General features: G+C 36.2%; 1 protein-coding gene across 1 annotated transcript in view; it reads left to right on the top strand.

Annotated features, from left to right (window-relative positions):
* Positions 1-15,192: 15,192 nt before the first annotated feature.
* LOC134792599 (mucin-2-like) overlaps positions 15,193-22,727 on the top strand; it is a 91,426-nt gene continuing 83,891 nt past the window's right edge. The window contains exon 1 of the mRNA XM_063763829.1: positions 15,193-15,335. The gene's annotated coding sequence lies outside the window, so the exon portion shown is untranslated. The remainder of the gene's footprint in view (positions 15,336-22,727) is intronic.

Genomic DNA, 22,727 nt, shown 5'->3' with positions numbered 1-22,727 from the left:
TAGGCATCGAATTTGATCATTATGATGCTGATACTCTATTGGCAAATGGTATATATATCTGTTAAACAGCTATTTCACACAAAATTATTATTTCGTGTCTTTTAACCCCCAAGCCGTGTTTTTTCACCCTTTTGTGGTATCTAATCACCCCCTATGACGTAACTATTCACCCCATATGCGTGTCCACTGACCCCTTTTTGACGTAAAATAGCTTGTTGATAGTTTTTTGCAAAAAAATGTTTCATTATAGAGAAAATAGGTGATATTATTTATTATTTAGGTACTACAGATACTATATTACCAGGTTAGCTAACTTTAACTACGTTAATGTCACTACATTTACCGCTAGAACAAAGTTCAGACAGGCTTCATTTGTTACCTCGGTAAGGCCTACTTTAGAGTCATAAAAATCTAACTTTTAGGCAGTTTAATTAACTTCTTTTGATATCAATGTAGAGAATAAATAGTCTACTATATACGTATTCCAAAAAATCTAATTTTAGCTGAATTTTAGAGATGTACGTTTTTAAATATAACAACTTGAAAGAAAAAGCTCAAAATTTCTCTATTCACCCCGCGATTTCTGTTGACCCCGTTTTTTAATTTTTAATTTTTATGGTAGTATTTAATGTTATATTTTTTGTTAAATAATGAAATACTTGTATGAACCTGAAAATAAAGAATAAATTTTGTGTAATTCAGTATAAACACAACTTAGAACAGAACAAAATGATGAAAATCGACACTAGCAAAAATCACAATTTGTAAGTTTTCTTACTCTAATCAATAATTTCCGTAAAATGTGTAAGTTTATGAAAACATGTCATAACTATAATTTTAATAATCAACCAATGGAAAAGTAAATTAATGACCGATAAGAATACTTACATCAAGTATTTATCTGACTACTTTAGCCTGACTGTCAGGATTTTGGGTAGTTATCACTACTGATGTCGGGTCGCCAACGCCCCAATCGTAGCGAAATACCGAGCGGGACAAACCGCCAGGCAGCCGAGACTGCCGAGAGTACCATCGCCCACACTGTTAACTGACAGTTCGTATACCTTATTACAAAAGGCATAAGGTCCACTGATGGAAAGTGAAGAGTGTTGCTGTTACACTGGTGCTACGCGGACATTACGGCGCTAAATTTTAAACTGATTTAATGGGGTTTTCTATACTAACTTTCCAGTACCGAAAAGTACCGAAAACCGAGATTTTCATTACCAGAACCGGTACCCGAAAAGTTGAAATTTCCCGGGAATTTGTACTTACTTTTTCCCGGAATTCCCGGTACTTTCGGTACCGGGAATTCCCGGGAGCGTTCCCTAGTTGTCATAGTGAAATTATATAACTAAAAGTCATCATAAAATTACTGTTAATTTATCTAACACGGTTGAAAGTGGGCCACGCCAACAATGTAGCAAATCTGATCGTTGGACATTACATTACATTAATAAATATATATCGAATGTCTTAATTCTTAAACCAGGGGTTCACAACCTTCTAATCGGATAATATTCTCATCCCCGAATGAAGCAGTTATTTATTTAAGAAGGGTAGTTAACATAGGCTATAATTAATTAAATTTCATGAGTTTCACTAAATATTTACTACTTTTATTTTTCTTTTAAAATAATTCAGCACGCAATATAATATAATTAAGTACATTGTTTTTATTCAAACCGTTGCACTTACTGATGCGACATCACAACTGTCACATGTGATGCCTATGTAATAAACTAATAAATAATACTACCTATGTAAGCAATACATTGCTGCTTCAAAAAAATTACACTCTGTTAGTTAAGACAAAATTAAAAATTAGTTTTAAGATCGTTACATACCTAAAACTTACGCCTTGTTTAAATATGCGGTTCTATTACTCTAACAGCTAACAGGCCTTTCCTCTTACGGCATGTTACGTTCCCATTGCCGTCTTTCTTCGCGCCCTTGGTTGAGAACTTCTGTATTTATATAAGTTTATAAAATATTGGTTTACTGTTTTCGTAATTCGATATAAGATCCATACGCTAGATGAAGAATTCTTGACCTCTCTGTGATCCATCTCGCATGCAGACAGCAACACACATAACATAAGGCTAGGTTCGGCTACAATAATTATGTGATTTTGTAATTCGCTTTTTTGGTAAATACCTAACTACTTACTACCATATGTTTCGACACTTCGCTGGATAAAACATCTAAACATTTTCATACTTCAAACGTCTTTTTATTTCAACCATAAACAACTTGATAAAATTACTTAGTATTTTCTTTCTTTCTCTTTGGTACTGGAAGAAGCACGCCTTATGTGTCTTTTGTTACTACCTAGACTAGATTTTATTTTAGCTTACATAAATCTCGCATTGCGCAACACGGCCGAATGACATAATTAGGATAATACTTAAAATCATCAGTTACATCATTTGACCTTTTAAAACGATGATTCTCAAAAAATACAGATCGATATGGTATTGCAATTATGCCACAGTTATTTGCAAAGAGGTATCTAAAAAATACTGTACGTAGGCGGACAACAGAAAAAAACTGAGAGTACTTTAGAGCCCTCTATTTACAGTATTTATCACTAGGTACCGTACAATCACTCAACTAAAGTCCACTAGTTGTAGTTAACTATGAGCCAAAAGTTCAATACCCTTACCAATTAATTAATGGTGTTTTGTCTTCGATTATAACTATATTTTTCCATATAAATACTACGACTTTACCATCTGAAGGAAAATATTTGAGTTGATAAAATTTTGGCCCATAGTTGGGAGCAATTGGATTATATGTAGTTGAATGGTTTTACGGTATTTGACGTGTCTTAGTATATTTTTAAGGACGAATAACATCTCAGATGGAACCAGTTATCGTATAGGCAGGTCATGTCAATTAATTATTTACTGTTGTATTTTATTTCCGAATTATCGTAAACGGTTTTATGTCAGTCGGCGCCAAACGCTTTCACGCGCGATAAAATAAGTCTGGCTAATAAATAAGTTTTTTAAATTTATTATTGCGCATATTTCCTGGAGAGTTGTTTAAGTCTTTTAGAGGTCTCGGAAAACACATGGGTGCTGTACTGACCCAAAAAGACTCAATTTGTCAGGTCTCATCGGAAGATAATAAAATAGAGTAATAGAATAACGAGATGTAAAATATTTGCATAACAATATTATTTTAAATTAAAATGTGGTTAAGTTAAAATGTTGGTGGTCATTAACAATTTTTGGGTTAAAAATGATTAGTTTGAGTTAAGTATACTCTTGATGACAACGCTAGTGTAAAAGCAATGTTTTTCGACAGATTACTATTGCTACATGCTATTGGACATTTTTGAACATATTTAGGTCCTTAGGTAAAATTTGGGAAGTTTTACATTGAAATGGCAACAAATAAAAAAATAGATAAGTAGATAGAATACAAAGAGTATTGGCACACCTCAGTAAAAAGATACAAAAGAAAAGAACAATTGATTGAAATTGATATTGATTGATTTGAAAATACTCGTATTGTTTCTTTAATAATTGATAATTTTTTTTTTAACATTAGAAAAAAAACCTTTATTGTGTTTGGAAGTCTTTTTATCAAAGATAACGCGCAAAAAATAAATCCTAATGTAAATATTGTAGGCATTGCATACTATTGCCGTGCGTCACGCGCACGCGCTTGACGCTGATGCCATTGTTACACTTGCATAACACTTGCCAAATCATAACATGATGGATCACACTGTGATTCCTCAGGGTATGGTCGGTCCAGGGGCCTGTTTCACCACACTGACATCATCTGACAATTTACAATTAAGCTTTTAAATTAAGCTCTGACGTTTCGAGGACGGCGTTGTCCGCGTGGTCTCGGAGAAGTCGGTCTTTCTTCGGGCTAGGGTTGAAATATGATACGAGTGTTGCGGGAGGCGAAAATACCTGTAGCCAACTTACACATAATTTGTACATAATTGTATATCTTTGTGCAATAAAGTTTAAATAAATAAATAAATCAAATACACCGAACATATGGCAATAGTCGGTATCTACATTCTAACAGCTGTTTTTCTTCACTGAGAAATAACTTGTTAATGTCAAATAATATTTCGAAGATAAGTTCCGAAGAACTCATTAGTACAAAATATGAATTTGTCCGTCTGTTTGCCTCTTCGCACTTAAGCCGCTGAACCGATTTAGATAAAATTTGGTATGGATTTTAAGAAGGTAGTTTGAGACCCGAAGTCAATTACATATTATCATCCCACGAAGTTGCGGACAGAAGCTTTAATAGCTTCTGTCTGCATATAATGTGCACTTTACCAGTGGGGCGAAACAGATCCTTACGGGCATTCTCGGCTCCGTTCGGCTATTGCTACGAGCAATTATTAGGGTTGGCACAACTTGTCCCTTTGCGTGCACAACCACAGATAAGGTAATGACTTGAATTTTGACAAATCTAAGTAGCCGGAAGGCCATACATTAGAAAGGGACAGCATGATTCGTCCCTGAATCGGTGTCAAACTTCGGTTATGTAGGAAGTTTCATTTTTGTACGGTAGTACTATTACTTATTCTGTGACTTTACTATACTCGTACAATTAAGTTAATAAAATTTAAATATGCCTATAATTATCAAAACATGACACCATTTCACGAAACGCGTGCACCTGGCTAGGTACTACACCGCTGACTCGGTGATCAAGTCAGGTGCATCGAACTGTGGCCCTGACTCAGCGCAGGCGCAGCTAGCACGCGAACACTATGACATCACTTAGGCCAATTCTGTGTTGACAAGTTGATGTGGTTTTCATCTTATTTCGATACGACCTTGACGAATGAGCGTCAGAGAAGGGTGACGGCTAACAGATCATATCTATAATAAATCCAGATCCTGTTTATAAACTGTTATAACTATCAGAATAAAGTTAAAATTGTTGATAAAAAATGCCATTCGTAACTTAAAAGTAAATATCTTGGAGACCGAGCTTTGCTCGGAAAACATATAAGAACTCAAAAATGCGTCTACCCGGAGGTAAGTCCTAGCTAGATCGATTTTTCGCCCCCGAAACCCCCATAACCCTTCAAGTGGCGGTCAACCCGTGAATGGTCGATGCGAAAACCAGTAAACTGTCATCCACCAGTGAGTGGTTAATTAGGTGTTGACGTATTTAGAGGTGAAATTGAACGCATTTAAGTATAGTTACGCTCTTCTAGCGCCCAAAATTAGGTAGCGAGTTAGAGAAGGATAGCATACCATAAGAAACACAAAAACGCTTGGTATAAAATTTGTTGGTGAGGACCATTGATTCGGGAGCGACCGCCTAGTCCGAGGTCAGTCTCGTTTTTTAAGAGGTTGTTTTGTAAAAGAAATTGTATCTTAGGTCTTTTTTATTGATTTAATCTTAAAGATAAAAGTCTTCCTTTGATAATTAAATAGCAATTACCTCCAATAATCAATTAGTTTTATGGTGGTAGTCATTTTTAACAAGGAAGCTGGAAAACTGTCATTCTTCCGGAGTTTGATTACGTCTGGCCAAATGTATAAACATTAGAATAATTTAATTGCTATATTCAAATAGCCTATATAACGCTGATTCTAACAATATGTGATTTAATATACTTTCAAACATAGAAAAGCTTAAATCGACGATTTTACAAAATGTTCTTAATCTGCGCTGACCACCCACCGGGGCCCCGCCACTTGACTACTTTTCGCGTTTTCGGTGGCGCCACTTGAAGGGATATAACAAATTTCATCGAAAAACAAGAATTGCTCGTTTAAATGTACGGAAATAGTCATGTGACCCGGGCTGTTACATTTTTCCTTTTGGATCGGCGTTTGTCGATGTAGCATTGTCATCATGGCTAGGCCCTCTGTTTCATCTCAAAAGGCATCGCACGCGCATGAATCGCATCACTTGACGTCAGGTCGTATCAAAATAAAATGAAAACTTTTACAAATTGTTAAATCAGAATGTGCCTCTTTATCTTTACTTTAATTAGTTTAATTGCGATTCTTCATTGTGTAATCTGTTTGTGGACCTTACCTAGCTGTAATTGTTAAATGGTGTAGATTGGAGGAGGATTAAGGATGACTCACGTTAGACCGGGCCGTGTCCAACCGGATCTTCCGGCGCTTACTTTTCTATGACATGACATGGGCGATCACCTGACGCTTTCCATAGAAAACGATGCACCGGAAGCTCCCGCCCCAACACGGCCCGGTCTTACGTGAGTCATCCTTTATTCTTCATGATTTTTTGTTCATTTATGATTTAATATGATATAAGTAGCTAAGGCAGATTTGAAGCGTTGAAAAGGTGTGCTGAGTGATGAAAAATAAGTATTTAATTAAATTTTAATTGAAGATTGAACCTAGTGTATTTCAAAGCATTTAGACAAAAAGGCCTAGCGTAATATAACGAATATACTAACATCGAAATTTCCTTCGTTAAACCCGTGTATTTTTTTAAAGTGTACTTATATGGTTTTAGTGTTTATGAAATAACCAATTAGTAAAATCTATAAGTCTCAGTAGATCCATACTAGTTACATTCAATGAATCACACCTCAGCACTTTGAGCTCGCGCGATATTGAATCAAATATGAAGTAGCGTGAAATAAGAGACGAATATAAAATGCAACCACGCACAAAACATCGTACGATGCATATCTAGGTTTTAGGACATCCTCAATCTAGGCATTTATTTATTTTATTTTGTAAGTTTGTTAATTGTTATTTATTTCGGGTTGGTTTGTTCATCTAATTTGCGTTTTCAGCTTTTACTAAATAGTTTAGAGTAGGTAAATTGCTAAGTCAAATTGGTGTCAATTGAGTGCCGTACACGAGTACCGAGTAGGTAAAAATAATATTTTACCAGGCGAGACCAAATGTCTCCACTTCAGTTTGGCCTAAAAAGCTTTCGTACCTTATGTTTTCCTCTACAGATCGCATTTCTCAACCGATTTTCATAACATTATTGAATATTTTTTAAATAGTAGAGTCATGGTAGAGTCAATGGGGATTAGCGAGATCTACAGCTCACAGAAGCACTTTGATACTTAACATTATACTATAGGTCCCAATGCCTCTTCATAATCATATAGATTTTAGATGACTTCCTTTAGCAGCGTCAATTAGGTTGGGACATAGGTCACAGAAGGGCAACAGATTTAGAAGTACACAGTAAAGGCAATGCTGGTGACCCGTGTGAAGCGGGGAGCGTGAAGCGTGGACCTTGGCCCTACTACACGCTATTACTATTGCTCACAGAACTCGGGCGATTGCTCAACTAAACCAGTATAAAGTTCTGCAACAAAGCTAACACACAGCTGTAAAAGTGCACCTAATGTAATGGTTCTTAAACTTGCCTACTTTCGAAATTTCATACTTTAACAAGTGTCTGTCCAAATTTTGCGTCTATAAGTTAATATATAAAAAAAATAACTATAGGTTATCTTTCGCTTGTTTTCTATGCAAGTGTTTGTTTCAGGAAAACCATAACATGCACCTATTATTAGGTAAGTATACCTATATACGGTTTGGCGCAACCGGCCCTAAGTATAATCTCAATTAATCTCCCATTATGTACAGTTTTTAACTACGGACTATCGCGTGACTTCTGAAACTGAGTTAGATCTTCAAATTTCGAAGTTTGCAGTAAAGTAGCCCACCTGAATCGTCTGCTCGCTAATGTAATGCTTGATGGCGATAGGTAATAATTAAATACGCCTGGCTGGTGGACCTTTAGTGTCCACTCGTCTGTTCGTTACATCGTCTATTAGCTATTTATATTGTACAGTCAGCGTCGAACCAAGCGGATCAGACTACCCGCCAAAAGGAAAGCATGAATTCTCTGATAGCTCAACAAAAAGGAACATGTCTCTATGTGTAGAACAATAAGACTATAGCAAATAATTTTGCACTAGAACTGTAGAGATTTATCTATACTTGTAAAAGTATTTAAAGAGGGTGGCAGATACAGATACTGGTGCGAAGTTTCATCCGATACTATTGATGCTGAAGTGATACGAATCGGTGAACGGAAATAATTGCAATAAATAAAATGACGGTCTTCCTAATCGGTTTAAGCATCCAAAGGTATAATAACAGACAGACAGACACAGTTGCTCTCACATTTATTAGTATATTCATTAGTGGGATCTAACTGGATCTTAAAGTATCTAACAATTTTTTTTTGTCGTACATTAACTATTTACATACAACTTTTCGCAATGGATTAAAAAATTGCTTTCTCAATTATTCAAGGTAAAGCTAAACAATACAATGATTGGTTGTTGGTTTATGTTGTTACACGGCTAGTTAGGAGTCAATCGACGACAATGGGCGGTGACACGCGTGACTGTGACGAGCCTTCAGACCCAACAGTGTAAGTATGAACAGTATCTGTACTTTGTACCTGTGAGAGTTATACGTCTATCCGTCATGTTATAAATTAATCTATGACAATGTTCGGTGACATGCGTGACTGTGACAAAACTTTGGAGCTTAACATTATAAATATAAACATTTTCTTAACTTTATGCCGATCGGTCACACGCTCACACGTATAATCACGTAATACATGTAAAATGACTTTACAAATAAATGAGTACCTATGAGTAATACCTAAATACGTGGTGAACATATTGACATTAGGAACGCAAAAATGGGCGATCTGCTCTATGTAGAAGCTATAAATAGTTTTTTATCTGTGTGTAAATAGTCTTTGAATTAGCATTAGTTTACACTAGCACTCATACTGAAATTTACTATGTATTTCCTCTTTTGATCCACTGACTTTATTGTTTCTACTTGTTGTTACTTGCTAAATAACAAAATAAATCCCCAAATATTTAATTATAAAGGAAACATTTAATATAATCCCTCATTATTACTTGACAATGCCTATAGGTGCTGAAGTAATGTAAAATGATTCAATGATAATCATTTAATTCGTTTGGTTGACCAGACCATAACCTCATCCGATTGTGTCATATCTTAGGCATCAAGACAAAAGCAACTGTGTAAACTTATATTGTGACTGTAGATCTGGCACGGTAATTACCAAAAACAGTAGCTACCTTCGAGCGATGATTGAGTTGCGTGTCATCAGCAATTATACAAACAACACTTAGCTGACCATCGGTAGACCTTAACTCAGTGCAATAAGGTCGATGAGAGGTCAGCAAATAGTGTCAGTAAGAGGAAAGGAAGCAGGAAAGATTCCGTAAAAGGTTCGAAAGGCGATTAATGTGTCGTTAAGAACCGTTTAGTGATAGTAAGAACAGTTAATTATAATCGACTTTTTCTGCATTGGCGCCGACTGCTTACTCATTTGACTTTATACATAGGCAACATAGGTAAGTAAACATTGCGAAATGATACCTAGGATAGCTGTTTTTGAAAGCATGATCTTGAAATAATTTAACTGGTTTGGTCTGACGTAAATAAATGTTTTTTTTTTCTTTCTTTCTTTCTTTCTTTCTTTCTTTCTATAAAAAATAACTGAAGGGTTATTGGAATATTTTTAAGTAGGTATGTTTGTTTGTGCGTGAATTAAGAAAACTCACTGCCTGAAAGAAAATGCTCAAAAATTTCTATACACTTGTACCTATTTATTTATTTTATATCTCAAAAATCGTTTAGGCCCTCAAAGGAATTAGGGAAAGGTCAATAGGGGAGTTTTTATCAATCATCATAACCATTATTCCACGTAGACAGACAGTCGCGGTCAGAAGTTAGTGTTTAAATAAATTAGGCAACAAATTTTACCCGGATAAAGTCGAAGGGCACATTTTCTAATATTATAATGCATTTGAATTTGAACACCTTTTTGAGCAGGCTAGATGAATGTACCTAAGTTATATCAGAGATATATATAACTCCGTATAAGATAAATAAAGTCTAAGAAAAAAACGTGCCTCGGAAACCAAGCAAAAGTCATTCTCGAATAGATGGCGCCATACCTTTAGCCTATTCTCGGCTAGATGGCGTTGACGACACCGTTTGAAATTTAACAATTTTAACACATATCAGTGAAAGAATATGGGTCAGTATGGAACAATAAAAATTAAAAATCATTTATCCGTAAACATATTTTGATTAATTTATACATTTTCAATTTTATTTTAAGTTTTAATCGTGTGTCGATAGATGGCAGTACCTAAATGTACCGTGACTACAAAATTTACTTTAGCAATAGCCCTCTATACTATCTATTCTCTTTGGTTATATGGAACGTCCTTTGGGAATAGTCATGAATGTTAAATTTGCCACCTCTAGCTCTCGAGAGATAAATTTGCCTTCTTGCGCTAAACTCAAGCTTTATTACCCTCTTCTGAAATTTTATGGCATTTGTGAGCCAAGCTGTGTCAGGAGAATAACCTACATAAGGTTGTAAGTTATTCATGTTATTATGTACCATGAAACATAATAAGATAATAACCCATGCATTTTTGAGTAAATATCACCTTTGGAATATGGACGATTAAAATTTAAATGGGTCACTCACATAGGTAGATTCCGTAGAACTTTTAGTAACATTTAAAATAGCACACCGCCTAATTATGCGAATGCACTATTTACCCCCTTGACATTTTATAGTCCTGACAATCCTGACATGCATAATATGTACAACATGCTCAGAGATGCATTACTGACTTGTCGGATCGTATAGTGCGTTCATCAATATTTAAGAGCTATGCTCTTGTCGGTGGAGTAATCGCCACTCTTCTTTTTGAGGCCAGCCTTTTAACTCCCTCGTACCTACGACACAACAGAAACTCTATATTTTATTTGGCTGTGATATGTGAGCCTGGGCCTTCCTCTGCGTCTGAATAGTGCGTTAAGAGTTTTTCTCGCCCTTGTGCTGAAGGGCGTTAGACTATGACCACGCTAACTTTGCACAATTTTAAAAGTAATAATAAATATATTCATACTCCTATACTATAAGCTAAATACTTGACGTAGCACTTATCATGAAAACTTAGCGTGGTCCGCCTCTAAGCATTTTGTTTAGATGTTCTATCATCGTCAAAGCGTTATTTCAAAATAATGCAGGTAAATTAAGCTTACTATTAAAGCTTTTTAATAAGTTGAGCGTACCTGGCGTTTCGCGCAGTCACCCAGAGATAACAGCCACTTCATAAGCCGACATCCCAAAGCGATAAAGGAAGGGTAATGGTCCTATTAGCTAGAAAGCCATCAACCAAGCTCGGACAGCGGTGTGATTACGGTTGCTTTTCGGACCGGAGCGAGTCGAGGGCTTTGGCAAGTACTGATATGCCGCTGCCGTCGAAAAGTTACCGAAATAGCAAAATTTCCACATTGAAAATTTTCTTACATTTTTGTACCTATTTGTTGAAATATTATATTTGAAATATATACCTATTTGAAAATGTTGATCATTTTCCATTTTCAAAATAAATGTTTACATAATTTCCTATGATATTTCCTCAAATACTTATATATAAAAAAACATTTCAACTTTCTTGAAACTTTCCGCGCCTTGCACGTCTGAAGGCGGGACAGTAAAGTAAACCAATACCGACCGAGAGGCTTATTGTGATTAATAACTGGTTATGAATTTGATCTGAATTGATTATGGATATGATATCTCTTGTGAAACTATATGTTAGACGGTGTTATGATTACAACAAAAATAATTCGCCACAAGCACATTGCAATCACTGTTTGATGACGATTATCAATAAAATCATCATTTTTCTCGCGTTTCCCGGACCTGTGACCTGGGAGGACCGAGTATCTACCGCCGAACATTCGAAAATCATTATTAGCCTCTCTATCGCTCTTGCTTATTCGAGCGACCGATAGGCAGATAATGTTTCCAGAGGTCACGGTTCATTGGTCCACCCGAACTACCTGCGCTCGCGCACCAATCGGAACGCGCCAGGAATGCGCCACACATAACCCGTCTGATGATGATTATGTCTCGGATGACGTTGCGGGAACGCGTTAACATTCCTGGAATAGTTCGAGCATAATTTGCATAACTGTAACGAGGGTCCTCTATCTATAGCTACAATACAAAATAAGTAAGTTTAAAATGGGTGTGTAATGATCCGTATAACAATTTTTGATATAATTTCATAAGATATAACAACTTTTGATATAATTTCATGGTGTATAATCACTTAAGCGGTATAATGAACTTTTGATATAACAACAAAATACCTATTTTCACGGGGTATAATGTTTAATCGATATAAAAGCTATTCGATATAACGTTTACTGGATATAATGAATATTTGTTATAAGTATTTATGGTATAATGTATTAAATAAGTTGAGGTTATAATAAAAAAAAGTCGGTTCTGGCGCTTCGCCGGCCGCTACCGCGGCACGCTCGCTTCGCTCGCTCGGCTCGCGCGCTGTAGGGTCGCGGTTCTACCTAACACTCCTCCTCGCTTCGGTCGTCGTCGTACCTAATTGAGACCTGCCTTTAGTTCGAATACGTAGGTTGTTATAATAGTAGTAAATACTAGTGGCTCTGTGAGCTGTAGACCTCGCGAGCAGAGCTTTAAATAACATGGTGCTAAGAGCTTTAAATATAGTAAATTAAAAAAAAACAATACGAAATGTATGTGTAAAAAAATACAAAAAGATAATAATATCCCAGCATACAATTACTGGGGATCGAACCCAGACCCTCTGTGCAAACAGAAAAAGCGAACGTTTACAAACTGAGTCAAATAGTTCTTAGATGGGTTGACGAAATTTAGCTACTCCTTCTCAAATTAAAATTAGTTAAAATTAAATATCTCAATACCTCCGAAACCAGCGAAATAAATTTTCTGAATTTTTGGCCAATTAATCTATAAACATATCACAAAAAGAAAACACTCGTATGGTACCGATACCACTATTTGGTTAGGCGCCAGGCATCACGACTCCGCCATTTTTAAAAATTTCCAAAAACCGGATTGACAAAAAAATTTTATTTAGTCATAAAATTCGGTCACAAAATTTCACGAGAATCGGTTAAGAATTGCGACCTGTAGAGGAGAACATCCGGACATACGAAAGCAAAATGCCCGAGTCAAAACGTAGACCTTCGCTTCGCTTCGGTCAATTACAAATTATACCAGTACTACATTATGCCAACTGAGCGTTATATCGAACATAATTATATCACATATACATTATACGCTGTTAATGTTAGATTAGAAGTTGTTATATTACAAGTTCATTATACTTGACGATAGTTAGACTCTCAAAGAATATACCATGTATTGTTATAGCAAAAGTGCATTATGTCCCTCAATCGTTATATCGACTAAAAATATATCAAAAGTTGTTATATGGACCGTTACGCACCCTTTAAAATATGGCATGGTAAGGTAACTAACAGCTTGCACGTATATGTTAGTTACTATATATAAGTTTGTAAAAGCCACTAGGTATATTATGTTTAGCACCTTACTTAAATTATTTGTATTTGCTACACCCTATCCAGGGTCCATGTGATACCATAAGACATATGTAAATACTACCCAAAAATGTACCATGGAAGCAAGAAATAAATGAATACCTACTGAATACTAAAATAGGTTTTATGTTCTTACTTGTACCTAGGAATTAAGCTATGATATACAATATTATCTTAACAACTATTAGCTTCTACCTATGACTTCATGTAAGTGGATTGATGATGTTGATTGTTAAAAAGTATTCAAGTAAACAAATTTCATCTAAATCGGTTCAGTGGTTGTAGCTTGAATATTGAACAGACAGACAGAGTTACCTTTGCTTGTATACTATTGAAATATAAATACGTATAGTACGGATTGGACGGGTTCGAAAAAAGGCTAACCACTGGATATTTCTCTATGCCTCTGGTCTTTTTTCGAGACTACGGGGGCAATGCCGTCCTCTAAACGTCGGAGGTGATTTTAAAACTTAATTATACGCGGGATAAGTCCTGTGTTCATAAAGAATAATCTAAAACGTCAATATGGTATTTACTAAGTGACGATTAGCTAAGCTACGCGATTCCCTCAGTAAGCCTAATTGCAGTAATTTTACCAGGTGTTCATTAGTGTGTTTTTTTTTCTTTTATTGCTGTTATGGTTATTTTCTAGTAGCGCTAATTAGTCGTATTAATCACCTTATGGAACATTAATCTACCGTGAAATTTAGAACTGACTCATACTGGTAAAGCTAATTCTAAAGTTAGTTGTTAAAGTTTTTAGATGATTCGGGCCTACTCTTGCAGGCACTTTCAAAAATCTAAAAATATTAAACTGTCGCATTAAATAGATATTCTGAGTATTCTGACTCAGCCTAAATCATTATAAAAAGAGGTTCTTGAAATATTAAAACAAATATTCTTCAAAAGACCTGCAATAAGAATGGATTTTAGGAAATTCAATCCTCTAGGATGGTAACCTAACCGGTTGGTAAAGGGGTGAAAATGGAGTTTGAAATTCTCTAATGAATTTGACTTTTTTTAAAAGCTTTATCGTATTAGCAAGCGAGAATTCGGAATTCGGAAAATGAATTAGATTTCTACTAGACTTCAACAAGTTACGATACGGATAATTTAAAGATATTTGTAAGATAGATATGTCAAATTTGACGTTTCCGCGATTCTGGAGGTCCCCTTGAACGATTTCGACAAGTTATGACTTAGATATCCAAGTCACATCTAGTCGATATCTAATGTAGATCTAGTTGATCTCTAAATCGTCTCAAGATCTTGTGATTATCTCGAAATCTGAATAGGCCTGTTATTTGATTGAGATCATAATTTTAGGATTGGATTATGTAGAGAAGTATTGTACCTATTTCCTGTTAAAACTTTATCATGACCTTATTGCACAATTTAGAATAATATTATTACTTAATTATTTTTATGTTTTCCTTTCGCTCGTATTACATTTATTATTGCAACCTTGCAGGTAACTATAATTTATAATAGTATAATAATTAAATCTTAAATTTAAGTAGGTAGCACCGTATGCTAAAACGCTGCAAATTCAGCGTCGAAACCGCTGAGGCTGCACCGGCAGCCAAGATCCTGACTGCGAAAGCGGCATCGCCTGCAAAACGCCGCAGCGAAGGCCTCTATCACTTCCCACCAATCTAGAAACGTTGTAAACTATTAGGGGTGTATTAACACTTGTATCGTTTTGGTTCTAGGGTGGCACACGGCGCCGTCACTGGGCGCGGAGCGCGCGCCCCCGAGCGCCACACTCGCGTTCTGCGCTCCGCTGAGATCGCACGCAATGGCCGACGCGCGGTAATCGCTGTTCTAACATAACGTGTCTGTGCTGTGAATACAACTGCAGTGTGACGTGGAGATATCTAAGGAATTCTAAATGTAAGTCCTAGAATTATGGGAACAGTATTTTACTAAGTTGTTCAAGCTACCGGCGCGGCGCGGTGGGGACTCGGGGTCGATTCGGCCGAGATTTTCACCGGATTTTCCGAAAATTAGCGAATTTTGCATTGTAATTAAGTAATTTACATGAAACGGTGTGTGCCAATTAAATGCGCGTTTCCAAATAATTGGATATGTTTTACGAGGATCCATATTGTTGCGTCGTCTGCTGGTTGCGTTGCGATCGGTGATTTTAATCGCACGTGTGTAATTTTTGGTGGATTTATATTTATTTGGTAACTGAAAATACGCGGGGTATAAATATTTGTACCTACAACTAATGCCAATTTATAAATATTAGGAATATTATTTTGGCTCTACATTATCTATTTAACTTCCAGATTTAACGGGTTTGTCTGAAGTAGGCATTTTATTTTTAAGTTGCACAATTTATTAAACTTAACTTTTTAATAACAAATGAATGACGTCTAATCTGTCACTTTCATGCAAAACTTTTGAAATTAATAGTTAGGTTAATGACCCTTTAATGATTATATTAAAATAATATATATTATATTAATATTCTTCATTTTTGTTTAAGTATTCCTCACAGCCACGGTATTTAATTACAGGTTTTATTTAGATTAACCTTTAAGTACACTCATGGACCGTTATATATATAAATTCAAGTGTATAATATGATTAATATGTCTTCTATCACCGAATCTCTCATCTCTTTCACCATCGTGTAATTGTCTCCATTGTTGTAAACTACCAGCGACCATAACCAAACTGCACACGGTCTAATAAACTCGACACACACAGAACTCGACACAGCAATGACAAATGTTACATGTCAAGAATCACCGCCGCCTCTTTCCGCACGAATTTCCACGCGACGCACCCCATACCTACCCCATCCCCTTCGATTATTCATTTTCTTTCAATCCGTTCCGAGCGTACCCTAACGCTTGATGTTATTCACTTTTGGTTCAATAGACATCATTTAGGATTAGGTGTTTGAGCGCAGAGTTATCTTTCTAGTTTGTGTTTACAACAAATATTTGTTCCTGAGTTTTCTGTCATACGCAATACGTAAGCCATACTGAGCTTACTGAGATACTAGGCCGGTCTGTATAAAATTGCCCTATAATATTTATTTATTATTTCTCGCAAAGACCACTACTGGCCAGCGTTGCTGTTAGTGTCGTACGTGATCGGCATGTTCGCGCCGAGGCCGCTCGTAAAATACTGACCCTGCACCAGCTGAATAAGCTGACTGATGACCGGAAAACTTGGGTGGCTGGGCCCTGGGCCAGTTTAGGATGCCGCTGGAGCATGAGGGTAGACGCAGTAGGTATAGTTAGTGGACGCCTAATCAAACAGGATACAGGTGTTAGGTAACTACATAGGTATGTACCGATGATATGATGAAAGGTGTACCCTAGTAAGTTATCAGGTCATCACATCATCGGCAGTCATAGCGGTGTGATGCTGATGACTAAGAGGAAGGGAAAGGTAGAGGGACAATTCACGAGAATGATAATGATTCTGTCGATCGTCTTGACTTGACAGATAGTTGTTCTAGCGGCCTCTATTACGCCTCGAATTGTTTAAAAATTGAGTTCAATATAAAATATATAGCTTAAATAAGTATTTCACTGTAAAAAAATATTTGTTAAGGAATTTGATGATCTATGCTAAATTTCAGAATAATCAGCAGGTACCGGCAGTGAAAATAAATAAATATATGTATAAATTACTTAATTTTTTGTTTGTTAATGAAATATAAAAATATTTTTTCTTTACAATATGTGTCAGCGCTGCAACATGGCATTCTATTTTGCATGGAATCGCGAAATGCTCAAGTCAGCAGCGTCTCTATGCGCGCCGGTGCGTTTTATGTTCATCAGTTCATCACTGACGCAACGACCTCATCGGATTTTTTGCATAACGTCTAAAAACAATGCAATAACCGGTCGCAGCCGCAGACACAAAAACTGTTGTGACTCACGCCAGTTTTCCTTGGGTGACGATTTAGATGTCGGATAAAAATACCAGTATTTATATATATAATTGGATTCAATTAAATTGTCTGGTAAATGAAACGTATTAAAGATGACTTACGCGTATGCTATAATGACCCGGGTCGGGCCAAGGCACCCACATTTCAATTTCCACTGGCACTCACTTGGATAATTATCGACCCTATCCCTCTCAAACGGAGTCACAGAATCTTCGCTTGAAGATGAGTCTTGCAATCCTCATGTTTACGCCTCGGATGTTATTATCTTGAATTGATATTACTCGCGATCCTGCCTGCTTCTTTAAGAACTTTTTTTCACGATTTGTCCCATGGGAAAAGTTGTTTATCATATTTTTTTTGTCAGTCCGGGTCGTGGTCGAGAACTCACCCGGTACCTATATTACTTTAGGTAGGTAAATATAGAGATTTTTGCTATTAACTGTATATACGATGACGTTATTTGTGTAGCTAATTAAGGCATTCATTAAGCGTCACGAACGTTGCGAATCGAATTATCTAATTAGTGAGTTTAAAGTTCAAGAAAATCTACGATATAATAATAAATTAAACTAATAGTTAACAATTTTGTCGGTTTATTCTTTTTATTAAGAAATGCGCAAAAGACCCTTAAGAATCTTATACCCCTTATACAATAACACTTATACGTCCGGACCTGTGGACATTATTAAAAAAGTAGGGTTTTTTTAAATAATGTCTTCTTCTAAAATTTAAATTTTATTCTGAATACCACTGTGAAAGTACATACAAGTAGAACAATGTTACAGTTAACTAATGTATGTCAAATATCAAATAGTTCAAGTTTACCCAGTTTTATAAAGGTTGAACCATACTGGGAGCAAGGCCTTAGCTAGAATAGCTAAAAAAAAGTCGCAGTCATAAAGATACCCCACTCTAACCGCTCCCGAGCGTCGGCGTCTACTCAACTCTATGGCTGCGGTTCGACGCAACATTCGCGCAACTGTACAGCGACACCATTTTCCATAGCGACTAGACGCCGACACTCAAAAGACACTAGTGTGGGGTCTCTCATATAGGTATTGTCTGACTTACGTACTATTTGCCACGGGATGGCAGGGTGGGTCCGTTCTATCCCTGACATAGTCACACAAAGTTATGAATAGGTATGTTTTAGAATGTTAACTTGTTATTCGTATCAAGTTTCGTGGACTCGAACCCATTAAAGCCACACCCCTGGCCTGTCTACCTGCCTTTAGTGTACTTCAGCCTTTCTAGCCAGTCAAATCAACGTTCACTGTCATTGTATTGTATGCAGATCAGTTAATGACAGCCGCAAACAGGCCCCGCTCCGCTATAGCCATCTATCACGCGATAGATAAACAAACGTAAAACGCAGTAAGTCAACATCTAATATAATCATGTTGGCTGGCAGAAAAGTTGAGGTGAATGATTACACAGACACACACAGCTACATAAAGTACTAAGTGCAAATGAGTTTTAAGTCAAAAATTTTAATTTTGATACAAGTTTTTATCACTGACTGTGATTTCCTTTCCACAGTCAACTAATATACATTGATATACATCAAGACAATTCTACAGAGTTTAATAACACAGAGTTCCTAATATGGCCAACTCCGGTCTCCATCATCAGATCAGCGAGTGTGGCAATGTAATCATTAATGTCAAATTTCTATGAAAATATGACGTTTATAAAAACACGCCCTCAACTTTGTTTTAGTCGTATTCAAGTCGGTTCAAAGATAGCTTTTACTTTTAAATATACTGTGTGTTGCTTGGTACCATTCCTTGTCGTGCGTTCCCTAATAAAACCTGTCGGTGTAATGCACGAACAATTTCGGCGGAGTTTTGGGTTACTAGGACACGTTTTATAAGAAATTTGTATTGTTAGTCAGTCTAATTCGCATAATAGAAGTGAACACGTGTTACAAAAAGACAATTTCCATTTGTGTAGGCAAAAATTTTAATGATTTGAAACGTTAACCCTTCTCTTTGATAAGTAAGATAATATTTAAGTAATTGTTGCGATAAGTAGGGATGACGGATGACTTATTCGAAATTAAAGAAACGATATAGAATGTAGAGCAAAGTAGTAATGGAAAGACGTAATCAAGTGTAATAAGTTCTGGAGAATGGCCAGGGAAAGACTGCGCCAAATACGTGAACCAGTAATATTGAGTGTAGGTATAACAATCCCGTGTGGTGACTCTACCTAATAATATCTAATAATAATGTTATTATCGTGGTAAAGAGGATGAATGTGGACTACATTGTACATACTGGATAAGAACTATTCTCGACCTAATTATAATTACTTTAAAGCACACCGTTAAAGCACATGATATGATGTAAGTACAGTTGCCATCAGATATATCGGAGCTGCCGGGTGCTCAAAAATATCTGAAAACGCACTGTGGTGCCTTGACAATAGAGGCGTGCTCGGACATTTATGAGCACCTTGGCTGCTCCGATGCCATCTTCGACTTAAGTTACGTGAGTGACCCGTTTTATTTTTCATATGTGTCTCACGTAAGTTTTGTACCTATTTAAAATCACATATACACACTTTGCATTTACCGTAGTCTGAAAAGAAGTTATATAAAGTTTAACCCTACCTTTTGCATGGTCCCAATATAATCAAGAAGCGTCCATTAATATCCATTAATGGTTTAACGAGTAGGTACTTGATAAGTGTTAATGTTAATAACCTCCGCGTGTTGTGTAACGCTCGTTGCGGTTCCTATTTGGTTAAATTGCACCCCTCCTTTACTGCTCTGTACTGTACTGTATCTGTGCGACGCGCATAGCAAAATGCAATGTCAGAACTCGGACTATTAGCAACTGTTAGCTATCATTTCTAATATAGCTTCATAATTCCTACCATATATTTTCCTACTATTAATTTGAACATTATTATACAGGCTGATCAGTGATCACTATGTATAGTAAATTGGGATGAATATCGTTTGTTTGAGAAAGCAATAAAACAAAAAAATTCGTTACCCAAAGACGGACATCTTACGTAAACAAATGAATTTTAAACATGAAGGCCATTTTTGGAGGGTAAATGAGAAAATTAAAAAAAAAAAATGTTTTTTTAAACTACATATAAAATCAAAGAGCTCGTTTTGAGAATCTCAAATATATTTTTTTTGTAATTTTAAAATAAATAGTTGAGAAGTTAGCAATTCACTCGCGTTTCACATATAAAAAAAATACATTGTTAAAAATTGGGTAGTGTACGGAACCCTTGGAACGCGAGTCCGACTCGCAGTAGGCCGGTTTTTAATTTATGAATTTATTAGATTGACACGGAGTGTGCATTGTAATGCTCATTGGGCCTTAAGAGGATACTCTTGCCTGTAAAAAAGTAGAAAAACTATTAAAAGCTATTAAGGTGCATAAGTCCTTTTTAAATTAAATTCGTGAAATTAGCAATTCAGCGCTTGCGCAAGAATCCGGCGCGTGCTAGCATTCTAGTGTTACGCACACTAATATAGACCGATATTAGTTCTACTTTCATTTACGATCTAACACTGATGAAGTGATGACTTAAGATTGATTTTTGAATGCAGATTTATTTAGTAAGTATGCGATTAAATAATTCAGCGAGGGTTAGTGTATGATTACCCAGCATGTATAATACGTATATTTTTTTTAACAAGCGAATCGTCATCCGAAGAGCGAACATTTCTTAGAAAGATCTTTAATTTTATTAGGTTTTTTACTATTTATTGGTACTGAACAACAACATAGTATAAACTTACAATAAAAATATCTGAACAAAGCCAGTATTATCAAGACGTTAAAGTGCATGTTCATATATTTTTGAGCGGCTTGGCCGCTTCCATATATCCAATGGCGACTGTAAGTTTCGACATTCACATTATTTAGGAAATATTCATCCACGATTTTTTTAATAACTGTAATTTTCCAATTATTACGTGAATCAGAGCTATTCATTATGTAAACAAATAAAGGCAATTTGAAGTAGTAATTACTCGGTGCGCATGTTTTCTTAACCGCAGTTACAATTAAGATGTGTGACGACATCTTCATTTAGATTTTATATAGACGCAAATATAGACTTGTACCTAGGTCTTGAAGGCAAGAGATAATAATAGGGTACTATACTGAGCCAGTGAGCTACTACACCTAGCGAAGATAGAACCAATAGCATTGGTTGTAATCCTGCGGAGCGGAGGAGAGAACCAATGCTATTAGTGGATTCCCGCACGTCTCCTGTCATCTCTGCTCATCTCCACCTCAGTGTAAACGCAGCCGTAATGTCCCATAGAGGAGAAATAAAACTTTACTTGAGAAATCAAAATGAGCCCCAAGAATTGATCTTTTAAATTAGGTATGAAAATTTCTATACAAAATCATCCGTTCGAATTTTTTAATTTTTTCATACTTGTGTGTGTTGGTGTGAGATGATCAGGTGAAAATGAAAAAGGTATAAACTTTTTTGTACGAAATAACGGCATTGTGTCAAAAAACCCAGAATCTATTTAATAGATACCGAATATGCCCTTACAATAAATTATCAGGTTTATTACACCTTGTATATAGAATCCTACAAAACGAGAGATAAACTAATTTTTTAAACATGCAGATACGTCTGCGAGCGATATTCCAAATTTTATATTCCAAAGGCGTGTATACATAAGGGAAGGCATGGAAAGATTCGCAAGATTCTGGAAGGCTTCCGTAGCTTAATTGGCAGAGCTAACGCACGGATTTCGGAGGTTGCGGGTTCAAGTCCTGCCGGAAGCGTAATTTTTCCATTTTTTCCTTTAATATAAAATTTGAGAGATAAACTCTAAATAGGTACGTAAAGTCTAATTACGTATTGATCACCATGATTCAGAATTTAAGTATTAAAATTCTGCCACAGTCTCACAGTAGCACCTTTGATCCGCATACCAAAACTGACGAGTTTTTACAGTCATTGGTAATTCCACTTAGTCGAGATGAATGCTGATGAAGTGATTCAACCGTTTTTGATATCGTCATTTTACATTTTACCCTTTCTTGTAAAACTTGATGAAGCTCAGGGAGCCTAATAGCCAAGTTAAGAATAAGAATCTTTTATTTGCGATAAACATTACCAGGTACATTGGTGTATGTTTAGGAATATTGCTGACCGAATTTTTTACATTTGCGACAGCAATGCCGCGATTTGTCGCTCCGGCACCAGGGGGCTAACCGACATGACAATCGTTTGCAGAAAACGAAGCTCTAGTTATCGGTCTCTCTACCCCTCAGACCATTGCTCCTTGTGCGATAGAGTAGAGAAACAAATAGCTAGCGCTTCGTTTTCTGCAAACGGTTGTCATCTTGGTTAGGGCCCTAGGCTTCTATTAG

The sequence above is a fragment of the Cydia splendana genome, chromosome 8, assembly GCF_910591565.1.
Source record: "Cydia splendana chromosome 8, ilCydSple1.2, whole genome shotgun sequence".
NCBI classification, from domain to species: domain Eukaryota; kingdom Metazoa; phylum Arthropoda; class Insecta; order Lepidoptera; family Tortricidae; genus Cydia; species Cydia splendana.
The sequence above is the reverse complement of the archived record's forward strand: the minus strand, read 5'-3'. Positions and strand labels throughout refer to the sequence as shown.